Raw genomic sequence first — 22,845 nt, 5'->3', positions numbered from 1 at the left:
CAAGTTCCTCAGTACATTTTGGTCCAGTCTCTGGTCGATGCTGGACACCAAACTCACTAAGTCCACAGCCTTCCATCCTCAAATTGATGGCTAGACAGAGGTTGTCAACAGGATGATTGTACACATTCTGCGCAGGTACAACTCAAAGCATCCATGCATATGGGATGAGAACCTCCCCTGTGTTCAGCACAGCTACAATCGGGCTCTCCATAGCTCAACTGGCCACAGCCCTTTTCAGGTGGGCTTGGGATTCCAGCCACTATGTCCCATTGATGTGGCCATGCCATTTGCAGCTACTCATGTAGATTTGGCTCATGTCTAGTCCGAAATAGATAAGGCAAACAGCTTCATTGAGCACATCCAACATATTCGCCAGCAAGTCCATGACATTCTGGAGAAATCAAATGCCATGTACAAGCGGCGACATGATCAACATCGGGTGCCACACAAGTTTCAGGTGGGTGACAAAGTCTGGTTGCATTTGCAAAAGGAACGCCTTACCGGAGCCTATCGGAAACTCAGACCACTCTGATATGGTCCTTACACCATTACCAAGGTTGTGGGAGATAATGCATTTGAGCTCAGTATTCCCCCATTCCTTGGCCTGCACCCAGTGTTCAATGTGGACCACCTTCGGCCATACTTTCCACCATTACCAAACACATCCAACATTGCACAACAACTCACACCCACAGAGTTAAATCCAGATTGCATGGAACAAGCTGCAACTGTTCGGAACTCAACGCAATGGGGACCATTGCTTCCTAAGGGGGGAGGAATGATCCAGGTGGATATTGGTGGCCACCTGCAAAATCCACTTGGACCCCCACCATTGTTTCTTTCAGCTTTTCAGTTTCCTTAATTGTAGCACATTTTACTATTTTTAGCAGTTTTTCGGGTCCTAAACTTCCGGAGCCGTTTTGAGGCCCTAAACGATGTTTTTTGGGAAAATTGGGAGCAACATGGGTCCATGGATCAATGTTGCTCTTCCCAAAGTTGTATTTCTCGGATAGATCTTTCTAACAAGATATTGTACGCGTCAAACGGAGATCGTATGCCAAAGTTACGACCCTAGGAAGTTGATGTACCAATTTGCCCAAACGAGGCCCACAGTTTGGTGTTTCATCTTCTAGGGTTAGGTTTTGGATGTTTAAGGTTTTCCATTGTTTCTCAATAATAAATAGGCCTTCGAGCCTCATTGTAACATAGTTCAGAGTCATGTAGCCACCACATCTCTTCTCAGAGATAAGCTACCATCGCCCTAGCTGTTTATTTCCATTTTCTGTTTGTAAGCATATCTTAATATTTTACATTAATGAAATGAAGTATTATTTCCGTTGCATCTTTGTGTTTATGGTTATCTCTGTAATTTGTTGCATTCCTATTTAAATCCAGATCAAACATATATATTTTTGGTGTTACAATCATTTAAAGAAGAAAACATGGCTTTGTTTTTGGCCATGTGATAAGAAGCTCCAGAATCAATGAGCCACTCATGAGAATGAGAAGAAGAAGATACATTTAGTGCATAGCTAGACCGAGATGCTTGACAACCACATGCAGAAAGAGTTATTCCTAAAGATGAAGTTGAAGTTGAAGAGTGCTCCAAATGGATGTTATGCTTCTTCATTGCTGCTTCCAAGGCTTCCTTCTTCTTAAAGCATTTGGATTCTAAGTGGCCATCTCAATTACAAAAGTGGCAATGTCTATCAGTCTTCTTCCCTTTGTTATTATTTGCCTTATCATTTTGTTGAAATGATTTTTCATTTTGAGACTGAAATTGCTTAAGACCCTTGTTTGGTTTAGGACCATTCTTTTTAGGATACGGCTTCTTAGAATTCTTTGAATTTGGTTGCTGATGAGTGGCTAAGGCTTTCTTACAAGAGTTTTCAAGATTAAGAAGACCAAGATGTAAGAGTTTTTCTTGCTCTCTTATTAAAGAATCACAAAAGGCATCAAAGGAAGGGGACTTGTAGTCTTGTCCTTGAGAAATTAAGGCTTCTCTTGTAGAATGGAAGGTGGAAACAAACACAGAGTAGGCTAGTCCAAACTTAGTAAGAATGGAATAGATAAGGTTACCATCTTCTTTCTTAACCTTAACACCTTCCAAGAGAAATCTAAGGGTCTTGAACTTGGACAAAATATCTTCAATGGAAGAAAAATTATTAGGGTCCAATGTAAGCAACTCATTTTCGAGTTGATGGGCTCTAAGTTCATTTTTAATTCCAAAAACTTTAATGATTTGTTTCATTGCTTCATTAGGAGTATCAAGTTCTGCGATATGGAATCTAAGGTCTGGAGAAATAGACATCCCTATCAACCCACGTGCTTGATCTTGCCCATTTTCTCATTTGGCTGCCTTATCTTCATCTTTCGGTTTGGTTTCTTGGCATGAGGCTATTTTGTAAAGACCTTTACTTCTAAGTAAATCCACAATGTAGGACCACCATTGGAAGTAGTTGGTGCTGTCAAGAATAACTTGGCATGGACTTTCCATTTTAACATAAATTAAAGCTATAGATAATGAAACTAATTGTTCCAAAGGAAATATCTCAAAAAATTAGGCTGATTAAAAAAAACAGCTCTGAAAACGGCTTCCGAATGACGAAGTTATGGCTTTTTGAAGAAAAGTTGTTGAAGATGCCGAGGAAGTGCGGGAATGTGCGGAAATGAATGATAATGTTATATTTAAAAAAAAAAACTGCCACCTTTACAAACTTAATCGAATTAGCTCAACAAAAAGAAAGACTTGAACTCAAGACCTCTACTCTCATAAAGTGGCTTTGGACCAAGTGAACCAGATTAAAAGGTTAGTAATTTTCGAAAAAGAGGAAGGGGTTTTTTTTTAGTCACTGAAGCTTTGGGGTGCGTGCTTACTTGAGAAAGCTCTTTTATGCCTACAAAACAAAAAACACAAAACCCAACATGGACATACAAAAAAACAAACCTTACGGCTTGAAGTTAGCTTTAGCCGGAAACTAAATATTTTCCTCAATATTTTTGATTTTTCGAGATCACACTAAGGCGCGGCAGAAAAGAGTATACGCATGAGAAAAATCATTCCTTTCTGTTTCTGATTTACCCAGATCGCACAGAGTTGCGGGGCAAAGAGCATATGCAAAAATGAAAGGTATAGATCTGGTAATAAAAAAAAACAAAGAGCTAAATAAACAGAGAGAAAATAACTAAAAATTGCAAATAAACATTGTATACCTCCAGATCTTAAAAATGATGTACCTAGGGCTACCAGAAAGCTTTTCGCTTCAAACAAAAGGGGTTCCTCACTAGAATAGATGCTCCTAACGTAATAGAGCAGTCTTCTTGGCCCGAAAGCAGTCAGTAACAGTAGATCTAGGAAACGACAGTCGGATGCAGTTCTACCGGCTTCAGATTTGGATCACCAACGGATGCGGCCCTTAAATAGCTCTGATACCATATAGGAATTTACAGGGTAAGTTCTTCAGACAGAACACCAAAGGACATCGCTCACAAACAGATCACAGATCAATACACCAGTATTATTGATGTGGTTAAAACCCTCAAAAAGGGAAATAGTCCATGGCCTGAGCCAACACGACCACTTCAGGCAATTTATTAATAAAAAAATGAAAATTTACATAAGCTTCTCTCATGAACGGTTAACCTACAAATGACCCTCCATGCTCTTTAAATAGAGATCATGGACCAATCGGTTGTTAAGCCACGGATCAAGTGTTGGTAATACCAAGGAGAGAATGAACCGTCGAATCACTTCATGTCTAGAACATATCGTGACCGTGGGATTTTAAGTTACAAAAGTACATAGTAAAGAAACACACTTTACCTAACTCTACGCTAGACCAAGTTATACTTAACTATTTCCTATGTGTCGGAATATCCTAACACTTTTCCCAACTATGCTCTTTGTCTTTTCTTTTCTTTTCCCAACTGCACTCAGGCCAACCCAAATGTTAGACAAAGAAGGATCTACCAAACTCTGAGATAAATTTCCTTATCTTTATCTAAGAAGATCTTGTCTTTTCTTTATTGCCATTTTGTTTTTCTTGTTTCTTGATTACAATAAATTGAAATATTTTGTCAAATTGATGTTTAATGATTTACTTATGAATCACAATTATTTTATGTGATGTTTATAATTGGTTTTTGAATGGTTTGGTTTTATTAACATGGTTGGTTTTGTAAACCTGCTATTATTATTTATGTTATAGGACATGTACTTTATGTTGAAATTTTTTCTTTGTGTTTTCAAGATCTTTAATTTCCCCTTTAATATTTCATTTTTCTTATGATGTGCAACTTCTCATATTAACTTGTTAACTTTTCCCACAAATTTAATTGTCTTTTAAATCACTTCTATATTTTCAAAATAACCTTGAACAATATTTTATTACCCATAAAATATTTCATTTATAACATCCATCTACCTCTATATATATACACATTCAACCTTTCTCTTACTTACATATATATAATTTAAATAAGTTTTGATTTCATAGTTATTCCTTTTATAACTCTTTTAACATGAGTATATTCGTCTATAAATTCTTTATATTTTTATATTTGTATTATTAATGGTGGAAAACTTTTTCAATACTTTTATTTATAATTATTGATATATAATTTGGAGTAGAATATTATTATATCTCAATTAACCTTGTTCTCTCTAATTATATATTTATGAATAAATTATTATATGAATAAAATGTCTCTATTGACCATAGAGAATTTCATATTAGTTATATTTAAATATTAATAAATATCAATTTTTAAATTATTAAATTAAAATGTAAATATCAATATTCAAATGTTAGACTACACGTATTTATTTTATTATAAATATTTTTATTATATTTATTTAAAAATTATAAAACAAAATTCAAATATATAAAATTTATGTTAAAAATAATTTAAATAAAAAAAATTTAGTAACCCTTTTTTTTTCAGTACGAAAAAAAAAAAAGCATAATTTATATTCGTATGAAAGATATTTACATAAGAGAGGTACTATAAAGAGCAATAACATATTTATGCAACTAGAATGTTTTGCTAAAAGATAAAAACCGATCAGGACCATTATAGAAACATAGGAAACAAAATTCTCTGGAACAAGATATGGATCAGAAAGATGGACAGATAGCGAGGAGCCAAATGCATTATATATACAGGTCCCTTCACTGATATGGGTCAGGGAATAAACAACGTACCTTTATGTGAAAGAAGAAGGCAATGATTCAAAAGAAAGCAAAAACCAGTTGGAAAACTAGGTACCTGGTAGGGTGAAATCTTCTATCAGATATATTGAGTCTTGTATTTGTACCTCCCTTTTCCATGTACCAGGTTCTATTGCAAGGCCCTTCTTTGACAAGATGTCCGCATGTGAATTCAGAGACCTATCCACATGGCTGATTGTGAAAAACGGATTGCTGTTCCATAACATTTTTATCCTATTAATCCATCTAGAAAGTATGGGATTCTTGTTTATTAGCTTCCCTGAAGCCAATCCTATTATGTTTTTGGAATCCCCATATATCTGCAGCGATTGTATATTCAGGAAAGAGCTGAGTTGAAGAAGGCCCACCAAAGCCATTGCCTCGGCCTTATTGTTTGTACCACGACCACCATGCTAATAGATGGAGTAATGAAGATCTTCAGACATCGATATATAAACACCACATGCACATGTGCCTCTTTGTGCAGCTCCATCAAAAAATTCCCTTGGATAACCCGTCAACTTCATTGTATGGTTCCTTGGAATATTAGATTTCCCTGAAGACAACTTTTTAGGAATGGGATAGTACATGGATGTGATCTATACTAACAAAGACAAATTTATATCTTTCCCATCTCGGAATATGGCATTGTTCCTTCTCTTCCAAACTGTCCAGAAGAGCAAAAGGGGAATTGATCTGTGAGAGACTTTTTGCGAGCTCCACTAGCTTATAGCCACTTGGACTTCTAAGCGATCCACCAAACGAAAACCAAAGAAATCTGCAAGTTCCTTCCATAACTGATAAGTATATCTACAAGTAAGAAAAATATGATTGCTGATGTCTTCCCCATTTTTGCATAATAGGCATATACTAGGACCTGACCAATTCCTTTTTTGTAAATTTTCCTAGGTTAGGATCTTGTTATGAAATACGATCCAGGAGAAATATATGATTTTGTTTGGCACCCCAGTATTCCATAATGTATTGGGAAAGATGTGTTGAAAAGGGAGTGGAATAGACCTTGTCAGAACTAAATAGATATCTTTGACTTTTAATTCATCCCACCTCTTTATACCTCTCCATGTAAGATGATCCCTTCCTTCAGATTTGCATATGCCAGAGCCCTTGATAGATATCATAATATTGGCCCACTGTTGTGCATAATCTTCGCTAAGGCCCAAAGATTGAAAATTCTTCCAAATAAGAATGCCCCCCTGCCAGTCTTCAATTAGTTGACTCCAGGAAAAAATCATGGATCTATGCAGAGCCATTAAGATAGAATGTGAAATGATAAAATCCTCCCCCATACCAATGATATGATCATAACCTATAAACACATCTTTCCCATTTTGGACATTCCATAATAAATTCTTAAGGAAGAAGGATTCTATTCTACGAAAACTATTCCAGATTGTTGATCCCTGAAATTTTCCGATTGTGCCTTCCCTATACCAGAATGTAAGGTCTTTATTCTTCATGTACTTCTTTCTGATAGTGGCACTCCAAAAACTGTCTCCATTAATGCTGCTCCAAATGGATTTACATAAGAGGGCCTTACCAAAGTTCCTAATATTCATGATGCCCCATCCTCCCAGTACCTTAGGAAGGGAAATTTTTGAAATACTGGTCAGATGATATTTGCTTTTAGGCTTACCTCCTCCCCATATAAAATTTGCCATAAGCCTATTCATATTAGCAATGATACCAGAGGGAAAATAGAATAAGTGGGCCCAATAAACAGTAATTTGGGCCAGAACCACTCTGCCTGCGATGGAAAGGCACTTAAACTCCCAACCTTCAATTCTTTTATAAAACCTATCCGATAACCACATCCAATCAGTATTTTTGTAACTTGTAGGCCTGAGATGAAAACCTAGATATTTAAAGCCATCCTTTAAAGGCTTAATTCCAATATTAAACGGAGCAGACAGAAAGTCCAATGATTCCCTATCTTCAACTTCAGAAAAAAAAAAAAAAAAAAAGGAAGATTTTCCTTCATTAATAAAGATTCCTAGAGCATTTTGAAAATTTCTAAGAATGCCATGAATGCATTGCCAAGAAAGTCTACATATCATACCAAAAATCATGATATCATCAACAAATAGGCTATGGGAGATAAAGGAACCACGACATATCCTAATTGGTCTGAATTTATTTTCTTTGACCACACCATTGATATGTAGACTTAGTGAATCCATTGCAAGGATGAACAGAAGTGGAGACAAGGAACAGCCCTGTCGAAGACCCTTGGCAGCTACAAAAAAATTTGTAGGTAGACCATTTATGAGGACAGCAAAATTGACATTCTCCACACAGGCCATGATCCATTCAATGCATTCATTTTTTAGGCCACTCTTACAAAGAATGCATCTTAGAAACCCCCAATCTAGGCTATCATATGCTTTCTTCAAACCCAATTACAGGATTGCCGCATCTAGCTTTTTGAAATTTAAGGAATGTAAACACTCTTGAGTATTGGCTACAGCCTCAATGATGTTCCTATTCTTGAGAAAGCCATGTTGTTCTAAGGTAATATAATTTGACAGGATGCCTCGGATTCTGTTAGCGATTATTTTAGAGGAGATTTTATGCATAACATTACAAAGGGAGATCGGTCTAAAGTCTGAGAATGTAGTTGCTTTCTTCTTTTTGGGAATAAAGGCAATATAGGTAGACGTCAAATGGGGATGGAAAGACCCCCTTATCCGTGATTCTTCCACCATTTCCAGCATGTCTTTCTTAAGAAGATCAAACAAGTGGATATAAAATTCAATAGTCCAGCCATCAGGGCTAGGACTTTTATCTCTTTTGAAGGATTTCATTACTTCAAAAAGTTCATTCTCAGATACAAGATGGAAAAAGGTATTGTTTGTTCATCTTCAAATATAGTAGGGAAAGGAGAAATTCCCCATAAGATGTCCTCGTTGTTAATATTATCATTCCTTTTATAGAAATTTTCAAAGTATGACACTGCTTCCTTTGAAATTTCCTCCTGTGAGAAAAGCTTGATTCCACTATCAGATTGGATTTCCCAAATAGAGTTGATTTCCCTCCTATTATTCACGTATATATGGAAAAACTTTGTGTTCCTATCACCCTCTTTCAGCGACAACGCCCTACTCTTCAACCTCCAAGTGGCTTCCTCAATTGCAAGTAATTTGTGCCTTTTCTTTTCCAATTCATGTATTTTATTACGGACCAAAAAAGAGATATTTCCTTCTTTTAGTTTTCCAGCTAAAACATCCAAACTGGCTTGAAGCTCTTTCAAAGCAGCTCTATTTTCTTTTAGCTTTTTTCTCTACCATGCCTTGACCTTCACCTTTAATTCACGCAGATTGTCCAGGAAGTGTTATGAAGGAGATATAATCTCCTTCAAAGCGCTAGCAGACCAAAAAAATTTGACAAGAGCATTAAATTCCTCGTCCTCCAGCCAAACTCTGTTAAATTTATATGGAAGGCCTTTCTTATATCCTCTTTTACCCCATTGTAAGGATATTGGTCTATGATCAGATATGAAACTGTTAAGAATATGGGATATAGGCCAACCCATACGAACCAACAGATTGTCAGAGATCAAAAACCTGTCCAATCTTTTAACCAGATATGATGTGCCAATTCTTCCATTATCCCATGTGGGCCCCTTGAATTGGGGAGATATATCTATCATATTGTGATGTAAAATGGCCTCTTTAATGCAATCAACTAATGGGTCCACCTTCCTACCCCATCCCCATACTTCGTCACCACATAAAGTACAGTTTAAGTCTCCACCAATAAGAAGATATTCTAGATCCAAAAACTTCGAGGACAAAAACCTATTCCAAAAAAGTTGTCAATCCTTATATGGGGCATATATATTTAAGATATGTATAGATCTAGACAGACCTCAGATGTTTGCAAGCAAAAGAATTCTAGAAAAACATTTGAAAGCCTTCGCCGCTATCCATGTTGGATTCATAGGATAACAAGACCCCCTGATAAACCATTTGCATCAGTAGCCACTATATGCCATTGAGAAAACATACGGCGAAAGTATCTGATAAAGTCTTCTGCAGAATGCATTGTTTCTTGAATTAGGATAATATTAGGATGATTGGATAAAAGAACCTCCTTTAGGGCAAGGAATTTCTGGTTCGCCCCCAGACCCCTTATATTCATTGAGATGATGTTAATCATGACTAACAGTCACTGACCATTCTTGCTCCAAGGGGCCCATTTTCAGAGAGGTCAATTATCGGAATATCTATCAAGGTGTGGTCCAAGTTTCTAGAAGAAGCTTCAGTTCTACCCCGGAACTGTCTTGAGCCTCTATTGTGTTTTCGCCTGACTGTAATGTTCCGAGCAGAATTTGGACTGATATGAGGTGAAGAGGTATGTCCCGGTTTATGTATAGTGAGAGGAGATAGAGCGAGATATTTTCTCTTAAGAAGCATATCCAAATCACTTCCTATAGAGTTTGTGGGAGAAGTAATCGGGGAGTTTGGAGGGGTTACAGAAAGGCATGGTAGATTCCCTTTTAAATTCTGAGACTTCCAAACAGGACTAGAACCCTTCCCAGAAGCAAATGGTGGAGACTTATCAGAAACAATCCCTTTCCCTTTAGAGAGAGAGGAAGGTTTATTAGGAGAGGTGGTAGCTGATGGGACATAAGTAATATGAGATAAAGATGGCAGATTTGTTCCGGGATGAGGAATTTGTGGTTGCAAAGGAACTTCACTACAGGGAAGAGTTTCAAGGGGAGGGGATGAAACTGGGGGGGTAGAATCGAAACCATGTGAAGAAAACTTTCTAGGAGAATAGGATGCAGATCAATGATACTTCCTAGGAACATCACATACCTTTGAGTGAGGAGATAGCAAAACAGATAAAGATTTAGCCATACCTCGTGAAGGCGACCTGCTATGAGAAGAATTCCAACCTCCCACCGAGTCCTTCTGCTTTAATTCCGGAGAATTATGTGTGAATTGATTACTCCTTTCAAATTTTCTCTCCCTTCGTTGAAGGTGATAGTTTTCCTTCAAATGTCTCATTCTATGACATGTAGAACATCGGAATGGGACCCCCCAAAAATCCAGTCTCTGTCTCATATTTAATTCTCCCCACAAAAGCTCGATGTGATCAAGAAAACCCCCACGGAATTCCTTTTCTATCAGAATCCATGCAACTCTTTTGTCTTTGGCACCCAAACACTTAGGATCGACATATACGAATTTCCCAATTGCGTTCCCTATATCAGATAATGTCTCTCGGGTCCATAATTCAATAGGGAGGCCAGGGAGCTTAACCCAGATGAGGTTATTTGTGGGATTATTTTTTAGTGGGTTATATCCTATGTACCATTTGTGAAGAGCTAGAAAGCTCTTCTCATGTACCCATGGGATAGAAAGAATTTTCTTCAGATCTTTCTCATCTAAGAAATGAAAACTGTACCAGTCCTTCATTAATCTCACAATTGTTGGAATATATCCCAGCAAATGGTTCCACCATTTCCCAAGCCACAAACACATCTGGGACTCCCCCATGTCCGGGAAATGCCACTGGCCAACCAGAGCTCTCTTCTGTAAGCTTGTAATTCTATCGGCAAGGAAGGCACTATCGAGATTACATGCAGAGGGTGGTGGAATGGTCTTCATAGGCTGTTGTTTCTTTCTACGTCGCGGGAAATCATCCCCGCCACCTTCTATATCATGTGTCGTCATGGAAAAAGGAGGTATAATTGTATTTGCCACCTCGGATTGCCAATCCTTTTGGTATGACACGCCACCGAAAGCCTTTTCAGCCTCGATAGTGGCCCGCACTAAGGCTGACGAAGCGGACACGTCGGAGAGGATCTCCATGTGTACCGCAAGAAAAATATTATAGCGTCAGCACGGTAGCGATACAGCAGAATTCCAAAAAGGCAAGACTCAATAGGGCGCAGAAAGCAAAGAGTAAACAAGATCTTGAACAAGTCAGCAAAGGAATAAATGGGGAGAAATACGGAAAGGTTGTATGATAAGAGAAGTGCGAATAGGATCAGATTCACCTAAAGGGAAATTCTTGTAAAAAGAAAAAGTCTACGGTGCAGTACATACGTGCTAACTATATATCATGTGAAACATTAATATGAGGATAAAGTGGATAATGTTGTGGGATAAATTCAAATCATATAGGAATTCGACGACTTATGGAGTTATCCTATGCGTGCCAGTCATACCAAACAACAGTCTTCCAGCACATTCCTCTCCGTAGATCCTCGAAGCAAAGGATCGAAAGACGAAAAACAGCACCAGAAATACCAGACCATCCAACCAACTTTATGGAGCTGAGACAAAAAACGACAAACCTAAGGACTATCCATGAAACCATATACAGTCAATGGCTGAAGTAATTCTAGGAAACCATCGACTTGACTAAGGAAAAAGATAACCATATCATTAAACGTAGAAATTTAGGAAAAATTAGGACAACAACAGATACAACCATAACACTTACACGAACAGTTTCCTAATCTACAGCGAAAATCTGCGCAGGGACGAGAGATTATACAAAAGTTTGAAAAAATTTTACACAGATATTTCAAAGAAAAAACCTCCTTAATTAATTGAAATGAGCCCTGTAAGAATAATTCTAATAGAACAAATGACATTTCTTTTCTACCATGGAAAATTGCAAATTAGAAAAGATAGATAGATTCAGAGCCAACCCCCACTGAAAGATTATGTAAACAGTAAAAACTGCATGCAATTCTAGGCCAGGTGGATAGTGAACATACCTTAGTGCTCCGTGCAAGGCCCTCATTGAGATTAGGAAGCCTAAACCATTGAACCTCCAGACTTATGCATCTTTAACCAATAACCAGTGCGGTCAACATGACTCAGGGAGAAGTTCTAAAGCGGATCATAAAGTATAGTGACCGAGAGACTAATAAAGAGAGGAACTGGGAAAAACTGTTAGAAAGTAGTCTCAAATTAAACTTCCTTCAGACAAAAGATGATGCTCTAACTCTCAGACTACTAAGGATACTCCTTAACTCAGACAGAGGATGGTCAAAACAGAGGATACTCTTACTCTCAAGCTACACTCAGAGAATGTTAAACAGTATGGAAAGGTTCCTACCCTCCCTTACAGGGAGCTCGAGGAAGAAAACCTCCTTGAAATGAAAGAACACAGACTTAAACTGGTAAATGACTTCATACAGTCTAGACCCGTGTCGAAAGATCTAGACGCGAGAAAGAAGAAACCGACAATGGAATGTGGGACAGGTTCTTCCATTCGAGGTGAAAAACGTGGCTACTCTGAACAGGATTCTAAAAGACGTGTTCTAAACCAAACCATTAACCCTTAAACAGAACAGACGTAGGGACCATGAACAAAATTACAGCATCAAATGTTCATTAAAGAGACAAGGAACATCTCACCTGTAAATCATGGACACGCACTTATCAGCAAGCTGTTAGTGGAGGCCACTCGCAAAGACATGGTTCATGGTTGAGGGCCACACACAGTGACATGGTTCATGGCTGAGGGCCATGCGCAGAGCTCCGAGGTCTTATACCCCAACAACATGGTTTTCTTTTAAAAAATTTAGTAACCTTTATGAATATAAATAAGTTATATTTTATATACTTTTGAAATTAATATTAGAATATGTTGTTTTTATGGCTGAACTTTATCATTAGTTTTATTGTATTTTTATATTATTATTATTTAATTTTTTTTAATAATTTAATTTTAAAGTACATGCAGACTCTATTTCTTTGAATTTGAAAATTGATTATCAATTTAGTGTAAATATCTCATAAGTTTAGTGTAAATATCCCAGAAAGTAATAGAAATTCCAGTATGAAAATCCAACTTATAACTGTTAAGATTCAAGATTTTGAGTGACCTAAAAGTTTTTTTATGGTACTAAATCCATTTTTGCTAAAAGAAAAATAAAAATTAAACATTCTCTAAAAAATTCTTAAAAGTATTCAAGTCCTACTCCAACTAAAAAAAGGTTAAACACTTGTACTGTCAGATTTCTAAAAGAATTTCGGCCATATTCCAACTAAAAAATAATAGTCTAACCAAAATTATAAAATATAACCTCGTTAGACCAGGCCTGCATTATCTATCCATCCATGTACATTTCTTTTAATACCAAGTTGATAATTATATATATATAATACCAAGTTGATAATTGTTGGATGTGTTCAATAACGAGATATGCAAAACTTAGTCTAGACTCTAAACTACGAAATGTTTCACTTTGACGATCTTTTGTAACGGCGGCTATGGTTCTATTAATTGGCCTCTCTTCATTGTGACTCCATGTTTAATACTATCATTCTTCAATCGTCTGCTCTCATAAATGTTGTTGGCAAGATATTTGTCGCTTGTAATCTAACTGCGAGATAAAACCTTTCGTGTAAATCTCACGTTGGTTTTGGGTTACACGCAGAGATGGAATTTGACAGTCGGGCGCTTTTTTTTTATCTGTAAAATTGTCAAGACAGTCTGGAGATGTGATCTTTTATTGAAATTGCGAAAACTATCTAGGAAATGTGAGATCTGTTTTGAAATTCCAACATGGGTGACGCGCACCAACTTGCCATGAGATCCCCATAGTTTTTTCAGAGAGAAAAAGCACAATAGTATTATATAAGATATATAACTGCCAAAATATTACATCAAAGCTGAGAAATGGTCTCGACCATTATGAGAAAAATAGACACTAGAAAGGTCTGTTCCACAAAGTTCCCAATGTGCCAATTAGATGGATATAACAACAGAATTGTGCATAGCATGAAAATACATCAACAACATGAGTATGATAGATGAGATAGTACCACATTATCAAAATTCCGGATAAATATAAGTTCGATTTATCCATCTACAGGACTAAACGAGGCAGATATATATATATATAAACATAATTATAGAAACAGGAAAAACATACATGGGTTCCTGAATGGAAATAAACTAAGAACTAGGGAGAGAGAATTCTTGAATATGAAAACTTTTTGCTTCAGAAATTACCTCCATATTCCAGATGCCCGGATGAGAAAGTATACCCTTCTTGGATAAAATATCGGCCTAGACATTCTGTAATCTGTAGATATGACGGATAGAGCAGCCCTCCATTCCCCTCCACAAAGACTTAATTCTATTCATCCAACCATCAAGATGCTGATTTTTAATATGGTGCTTCTCAGTGACATGCTCAATAATGACTTTGGAGTCACCCTAAATTTGAGGAGATTGAATATTTAGAAAAAGACATATGGAGAGTAGACCAGCTAGAGCCATAGCCTCTGCTTTTATATTGGAGCCTATTCCACCATTCCAATATATTTGATATTGCAAATTATTTTCCATGATGATATGAACGCCGCATCCACAAATATCATTTTGAGAAGCCCCGTCGAAAAACGCTCTTGGAAATTGCAATTGATCTATAGGAAAATCTGATTGGTTTGACTTATAACCTTGAGAAGACTTAGCTAGGATAGAGTCGATAGAGGATACAATATTATCGAAAACTACTATGAAGGGGTCCATGCTATCCTGAAATATGATATTGTTCCTCCACTTCCATATAAACCAGAGGACAAAAATAATGATAGGCCTCCATGTCACTTTTTGACAGCTCCACCAAAGAAAAGCATCTAATATAGAGGCATGAGAAATATAGGGGAAACCAAAATGTGCAACAAGGTCATACCAAAGCTGCTGAGATAAACGACATTGAAAAAACAAGTGGAAATTGTTTTCATCAGCAGATTTACATGCATAACAATATCCAGGACCATACCAACTTCTCTTCTGTAAATTATCCCATGTCAAATTTTTGTTATGGAATACCAACCATGAAAATAAGATGGTTTTTTGAGGACAACCAGACTTCCAAAAGATAACAGGATAAGTTAGATGAGATTGATCACATTTCATACTGATCAGGTTAGAATAGGTATTCATAACGTTGATTGGCTCCTTTGCACTTTTGCCATACCAAACAAGGACATCATCATCTGAGATTCGACAGAAACCACAATTCCTCAACCAATTCGTAACCTGCATCCACTGTCGCGCCAGATCTACAAACATGAGGAATCCTTCCAAATTGGAAAAGGACCTAGCCATGTAGCAATAAGTTTATTCCAAGTAAAGAATCCCTTTCTATGAAAGAAGGTTATCATAGACTCAGATATTTCAATGTTATCTCCTCCTCCCATGATCCGATCAATGCCAATAAGGATTCTATTCCCAGTTTGAAAATTCCAGACCAAATTTTTTAGGAAATAATTTTCAACCTTTCGAAAACTCATCCAGATAGCAGATCCGAAAGAGACCCCAATCTTTCCCATTATGAACCAGTATGTGATGTCTTTGTTTGCCATATACTTTTTCTTAATAGTCATGCTCCATGGCCCATCCCCAAAAACGCCCCTCCAAAGAGACTTGCAAATTAATGCCTTGCCAAAAGTCCTTAGGTCGAGAATACCCCATCCCCCTAACTTCTTTGGCAAAGAAATATCAGATAATTTAGTTAAATGATATTTCCTTTTCTCCGATTGACCACCCCAGATAAAATTTGCCATAAGTATGTTCATCATATGGATGATGCTCGCTGGGATATAGAATAGATGAGCCCAGTATACTGCTAATTGAACCAACACCAATTGGGCAAGTACAACTCTACCTGCCATGGAGAGGCATTTAAATTCCCACCCTGAAATCCTCTTATAATATCTGTCCAGAATCCAGAGCCAGTCTGATTTAGAATAACCGCATGCTTTTAGTTGGAACCCAAGATATTTCATCCCATCTTTGATGGATCTCGCTCCAATCCCAAATAGAGAAGATAAAAAATCAATAAGTTCCATGTTAGCATCATTATGAAAAAAGGATGATTTGGATTCATTAATATGCAAACCTGTAGCTTTTTGAAACCGAACCAATATGTCATGGAGACATGTCCAAGTAAGTTTGCATAGCATGCCAAAAATAAGGATGTCATCCACAAATAAATTGTGGGATATAAAGTTGTTCCTGCATATCTTCAGAGGACGACAACAACCTTCCAGGACTGCCTTATTGATGCGAAGACTTAATGCATCCATGGCCAATATGAATAATAATGGAGATAATGAACATCCCTGACGAAGTCCTCTAGCAGCCGAGAAATAAGAGGATGGCATACCATTTATAATGACAGCATAATTAACATTTTCCACGCATGCCATAATCCACCTAATCATATTGGAATTTAGACCAATCTTAGCAAGGAGGCACCTCATGAAGCCCCAGTCAAGACAGTCATAAGCCTTTCTAAGATCAATCTTCAGGATGACAACTTCACTTTTATTCCTGTGTATTTGCGACAACATCCAAAATATTCCTACCTTTAAGAAATCCATGTTGGTCCTTTGATAAGAAACTGGAGAGTGTGTCCTCAATTCTCCCAGCAATATTCTTGAGATAATTTTAAATGAAACATTGCATAGTGATATAGGCCTAAATTCCTGGAAAGAGGTAGCATCCTGATTTTTCGAAATGAGAGCAATCAAAGTAGATGATATGAGATGATGAATATTCCCTGATATTCGAGATTCCTCAATCATCCACAACAAGTCTGATTTAATAAGGTCAAAAAAATGAATGAAGAATTCAATCATCCACCCGTTCGGGCCAGGACTTTTGTCTTTCTGAAATGACTTCATGACTCCCAATAGTTCCTCTTCGATTACTTGTTGGAAAAGAGATTCATTTTGAATCTCATCAAACATCTGAGGATAAAGATCAATCCCCCAAATAATGTCCTCAATCTTGTCGTCTCTAGATCTTTTATATTGATTTTCAAAATATTTAACCGCCTCATTTGAAATGTCTTGCTTCGAGTGGAGAAAACCTCCCTCTCTATCATTTATCTTCCAAATAGTGTTTTTTTCACGTCTAGAATTTGCAAATTTGTGAAAAAAATTCGTATTCTTATCTCCTTCTACAAGCCAGATGGCACGGCTTTTCAGCCTCCACGATGCTTCTTCTAAGTCCAGGATTTTCTTCTTTTTTCTCTCTAAATCTTTAATATGGCATCACATTTGAAATGTAAGAGAATGTGTCGTAAATACACCAGATAACCTGTCTAGTTCTCTTTGAATCTCCCAAAGCTCTTTCCAATTTTTCCGCCTTTTCCTATATTTCCATTCCATGACAATATTTCTGATAGACGATAGTTATCAATGAATGACAAAGTATAAGACAAATTGTCTAGAGGAGGGGAATCTTTCCAGGATCTCCTTATGAGAACCTTAAAATCCGGATCCGCTAACCAGGTCCTGTCAAATTTGAAAGGATATTCTTTCCTAATACCCTGCTCCATCCATCTAAGTGATATTGGCCTATGATCCGAAATGAAACAATTTTCAATGAAAGACTTTGGCATGCCAAAACGATCAATGATGCCAACATGTAATATAAATCTGTCTAATCTTTTAGCAATGTAGGCTCCATCAATTCTACCATTATCCCAAGTGGGATGCAACCAGGATGGGCAAATATCAATAAGATTTTGGCACATCAAATCATTTTTAATACGATGAGCAAGTGAGTCATTTCTCCTACCATTTCCCCATACCTCATCAGAATTTAAAGTAATATTCAGATCCCCCACAATCATCAAAGAATCTATGTCAAATAATTCAGAAGACAATAATTTATCCCAGAAAGGATGCCTGTCCTTGCAAGGGCCATAAATATTCAAAATGTTGATGGGAGCATCATATCCTCTGAAAAGAGCAGTAATGAGAATACCTGAGAAACATTTAAATTCCCTGGCTTTTATCCAATCTGGGTCCCATAGAACCGCCAGCCCCCCAGACAGACCATTAGCCTCAGAAGCAACAATATGCCACAAAGGAAACATTCTTCTGAAATAAGCAATAGAATCAAGGGAATTATGCATCGTCTCCTGAATAAGGATAATTTTAGGATGGGCCGAGTGAAAAAGATTTTTAAGGGCAAGGAATTTATGGTCTGCCCCAAGACCTCTGATATTCATGGAAAGAATGCAAGTCATGATGGATTATGCTCGGGCATGCTTGCTCTAAGAGGCCCGTTTTCAGCTAGATCAATGATGGGAACTTCAGTAAGAGAAAGATCTCGGATCGCGATGCCAGAAGTGTCAATCTTATCCCGGAAGTGTCTGCTTCCTTTGTTATTTTTCCTTCTCACGGTGATATTCTTTGCAAAGTTTGGACTGATATGAGGAGAACTGGACTTCCTAGGTTTATGAATCATAATAGGATGCAGTACAAGAGATCTTTTTCTCAGAAGGAAATCCAGATCACTACCCACTAAATTAATAGGGGAAGAATTAGGGGAGTTAATGGGAGTGACAGTAACACATGGCTCCTTTCCTTTATCAGATTTATGTTTAGGGGAAGGGGAGGAAGACGGAATATGTGTAATATGGGAGGTCGAGGGAAGATCATGAATGGGATGGGGGATAGGTTTAGGGGAAGGAATGGCATTTTCAGCAGGAGGCTCAGGGGGGTGCTTACATATATAGTTATCTAATTTTCGCCAATTAGGAGAGGACGACCTTCTTGAATCCGTGGGAAAATTGCTTTGTGGTAGCGAATTCTTATTAGAGACGAATCTAGAAAAGTCTTCCTAACTGAGGAAAGATGGGTTACAGTCAACATTTTCAGTATGAGGAGCGTCAATAGGGAGGCTGCCCGAAGCTACGGGAGAAATACCAATAGGAGATGATACATGAGACACTCCTGAGAAAGGAGACCCTTTCTTTTTTCCAAAAAAAGAACTTGTTTTTTCCTACTTCCGCCTACCATGACGAGGCCAGTTTTTTATTAGATGGCCTGTACGATGGCAAGTAGAACATCTGAAAGGGACCCCCCAAAAATCAAGTCTCTAGATGATGCTTAAATTACCCCATGTTAATTCAATGTGATCAGGAAAACCACCTTTATAAGATTTCTCTATAAGAATCCATGCCACACGTTTATCTTTCTCTCCAAGGCATTTAGGGTCCACATAAATACATTTCCCAATCGCATTACCAATCTCAATAAGAGTTTCCTTGGACCATAGTTCAATAGGAAGCCCAGGAAGCTTGAGCCATATCAGGTTGTTGGAGGGGGTGTTCCGCAAAGGATTGAAGCCGATATACCATTTGTGGAGTGCAAGGAAGCTTTTTCCATGGACCCATGGAAGTTTCTGAATGATTTCCAGATCTTTCGCACTCATGAAGTGAAAACTATACCAATCTTTCATGAGTTTTGCAATTTGAGGAACATAACCCAGTAGAGGTTTCCACTGAAAACCAAGCCACTTACGAATCTGACTGTCATCCATTTCAGGAAAGTTCCAGCGACCAATCAAAGCTCTGTCTTGAAGACTAGCTATGCGATCTGATAGGAAAACACTGTCAAGATTTTTAGCCGGAGGAGATGGGATAGTTTTGACAGGGCGATGATTATTTTTGCGACTCAAGGGTGGGTCAGCACTTTTTAAATTCCTTTGCGCAAGAGAATATTGGTCGTGTATATGCTCTTTCTTTGTATCCAGCAGGTTACTGACACCTTCCCCACATACCGGCAAAGAGGTTAGAACAAATTCCTCAGCCAACGTGGACTGCCACTCAGAAGGAGGAATGGAATTCCCAAGACGAGCCTCAGCCAGAATAGCCGCACGTACCATAGCAGACGTGGTCGATGCATCCGATAGCGGGTCCATATAGATCAAATAGGAAAAGGTACAACAAACCCTCACCCAAACTCAGGAAGAAAGACCCGAAATTCAACCACCATATGCGTTAGATTTAATCATTAAAAGAAATTGACAATCTTTGAGCATTCCAATGAGGGAATGATGCAGCGAAAATAGGATAGAGAAGGTTCCCGTAAGATGAGTTCTGACAGGTAAAGCCTCGAGAACTCAGATTACACCTTTTCCAAAAAAGTCCAGGTGTATAGGACTAGGAACATTAGACATATAAATGATAAATGACGACAGCATCAGGTAGGTAGGCAAAAAAAGGATACTCAAAAATCGGCGACTACTATAGGCCGAAAATCGGTGGCACACATTGATTGAGGAGTTGAGAAAAACCAAGACAATACGTCATGGCCTACCTACTAGCCGGAAAAAATTTCAAACCATTATTCTGGCACCGGAAAAACCAGAGAATAGCACAGCCTAGAATGGAGTCTTCATGAGGATATGTCCGGGTAAACAATGCAGTAGCAACAAATTTCATAGATACACCACCATGGACCAACCTTAAATCGTAGATCCATGCATGGTTTGGTTATGACTAAATATTTCTTAAGGTTGTTTATGGAAGCCCAAAACTACCTAAAAGAATCAGACCAAAACATGAAAGTCCGATATGTCGAAAATAGGATAAATCTCTAGGAAATGATATAGGCTTCCTTTAAGGAGAAAAGACTAGAACTACCCGAATAACAATATATTGAAGCAGGTCCAGTAGGAGGAAAAAAGAGGAAATCCAGAAAAAACTAAATTTAAAGCAGTACTAGAACCATTTCCATATTAACTATTCATAATTCCTGATCTCTGTGTAATTTCCACTCGAAGATAATATGAGAAAGCAAAAAAATACAGTGGGGATTTGCAGAGTACAAACCTTAATCACCAAGCAAACTCCAGGGGAAGAGCACCGCTATACCTCCGATGAACCAAAACCAGAAGCATATAACTGAACGAAAGCCCGAAACAGAGGTGTATCCCAGGGGAGCATAAGATCTTCCTTCGCGCAGGGGCGCAGATGAAAGTAAAAAAAACAGAACCAATCCAGTGGATTCGATGCCAATTTTAGATATGAACAATCTCCGGGTTAAGAAGGTTTAGTTAAAGTCAGCTGAGGAAAAAAGCCTCCAAGCCTAAAAAAACAGAAACGAATTCAAACCTACATCCCCGCAAAAGGGTGCGCAGGGAGGAAAAGACTAAGCCAAAAAGGATAGGTAATATAAGGGGGATGAAAAGCTTGGGTGCTAATCACGTCAAATGGACAGAAAGCGGAGGATCAACCAACCAGAGAGCATGAGAGCCATGCGAAGGGCAGGTGGTGAATGACTAGAACGTGTCGGAAAACTAGGAAGCGTCGCATGCAATGAGGCCACCACAATACAAGATGATTAGCTCTGATACTGACACATTCAGGTGGAAGGTGGATGGACGAAAAAAAGGCAAATCATACCTGGTTGGTCGCCATTGCAGTGCTCTCCACTCGGCTCTTGCCGGGTAACAAGCACATGATACAATGTAACCTTCCCACAAAATATATATATATATATATATATATATATATATATATATATATCCTGGAGGAGTCAGGACGCAATGCACATCCTCGAACTGTCAACAAAGAATGCCATGAGATCCTCATAATTGACTGGTCTCTATTTTAACAAGTGTAAAACAAATTTGACTTAGAAGGGCAATTACTAGGTGACGACTTCTTTACGTGATTTGGTTTGGAGATCAACCTGGTAGAGTTATTTCCAATACTGATTTTAGCTCCTGCGGCAATCCCCTCACATACGGCACATCTTGTATAATGAAACAATGACCTGCAATTTTCAGTCTTTTGTTACCGTGGATTTGTCCCTACTCAACTGTGTGGCTAACGCACAATTTTGTTGAGATTCTCACATTTTATTCGAGCTTCGTTCCAGAGCCTAGACCATTACGAATCCATTTATTAGTCATTCAAACCTCCAACAGATTCTTGCCTTCCACGTCTGATTTAAACAATTCCACTTAATAACTCATATATATTGACTTGAGATACAATTCGTCACTATGTAAATATGTTTATAAAGCTATCTGTTATGAGCATCTTTATCTGGATTGTTGATTCTCTTAATGTTAGGTAATCAGATCCACATGGGGAGTCAATTATTTGAACACTTGAATATTCAGCTAATCAGCAATGGAGATAAGATTTGGGACTGTTATAGTCTTTGACAAAGGGTATACTTTTACAGTTTTATTGACTTCCATTTTAAAATTGACTTCCATTAAGTAATCATTTTTCTATCATTATTATTTCATGATAGTTATTTATTATATTATGAAAATAAATATCTTTAACTACATTATAGGTATTGTTGGAGAGTTATTTTAAGAAATTGGGAGTATTGGTTGAAAAGCTATGTGAAGGTTATTTATGAATATCTAAGTTAATGAGGTGAAGCATTGAAGAGGCTTTTGCATTTTAATTTGATTTGATTTCACATTCTACATACGCAATAGAGTAATTGAGAATAAGGTATCAATATTTAAGAAAACCATCATGTGAGATGCCCATTTAATGAGCATGTGTATCACCCTCACCACATGAAAGAATACTGAAGAAATGAGTGGGGTGTACCAAATTATGGGAGAATGATAGCACGAGGGACTAATCTTTTTCCATGAAGATGTTTGGCTAACATTATGACAAGCACACTCTTTATCATATTTTGGTCTACTCCTAAAATTATGGTTCCAAAATCTCACAAGCCATACAAGAGGCTACATGTAATCATTAGTGAGAGAAATATTTGATCAAATGCCCTAAAGTTGAAGCTAAGGGTGTTAAGAGCTATGTACCCTTGTTTATTCTAGCCTCTACTAATGGAGT

The 22,845-nt window shown here is 37.6% G+C and overlaps 1 long non-coding RNA gene across 1 annotated transcript in view; it reads right to left on the bottom strand.

Annotated features, from left to right (window-relative positions):
- LOC149205129 (uncharacterized) overlaps positions 1 to 21,143 on the bottom strand; it is a 51,815-nt gene extending 30,672 nt beyond the window's left edge. Inside the window, exon 1 of the long non-coding RNA XR_016251830.1 lies at positions 20,845 to 21,143. This is a non-coding gene — a long non-coding RNA (uncharacterized LOC149205129). The remainder of the gene's footprint in view (positions 1 to 20,844) is intronic.
- Positions 21,144 to 22,845: the final 1,702 nt, after the last annotated feature.

The sequence above is a fragment of the Pinus tabuliformis genome, chromosome 1_2 (genome assembly GCF_031772625.1).
Source record: "Pinus tabuliformis cultivar Carrire ecotype Pingquan chromosome 1_2, CPIR1, whole genome shotgun sequence".
In the NCBI taxonomy this organism is placed as follows: domain Eukaryota; kingdom Viridiplantae; phylum Streptophyta; class Pinopsida; order Pinales; family Pinaceae; genus Pinus; species Pinus tabuliformis.
Note: the sequence above shows the minus strand (reverse complement) of the source record. Positions and strands in the feature narration are given on the sequence as shown.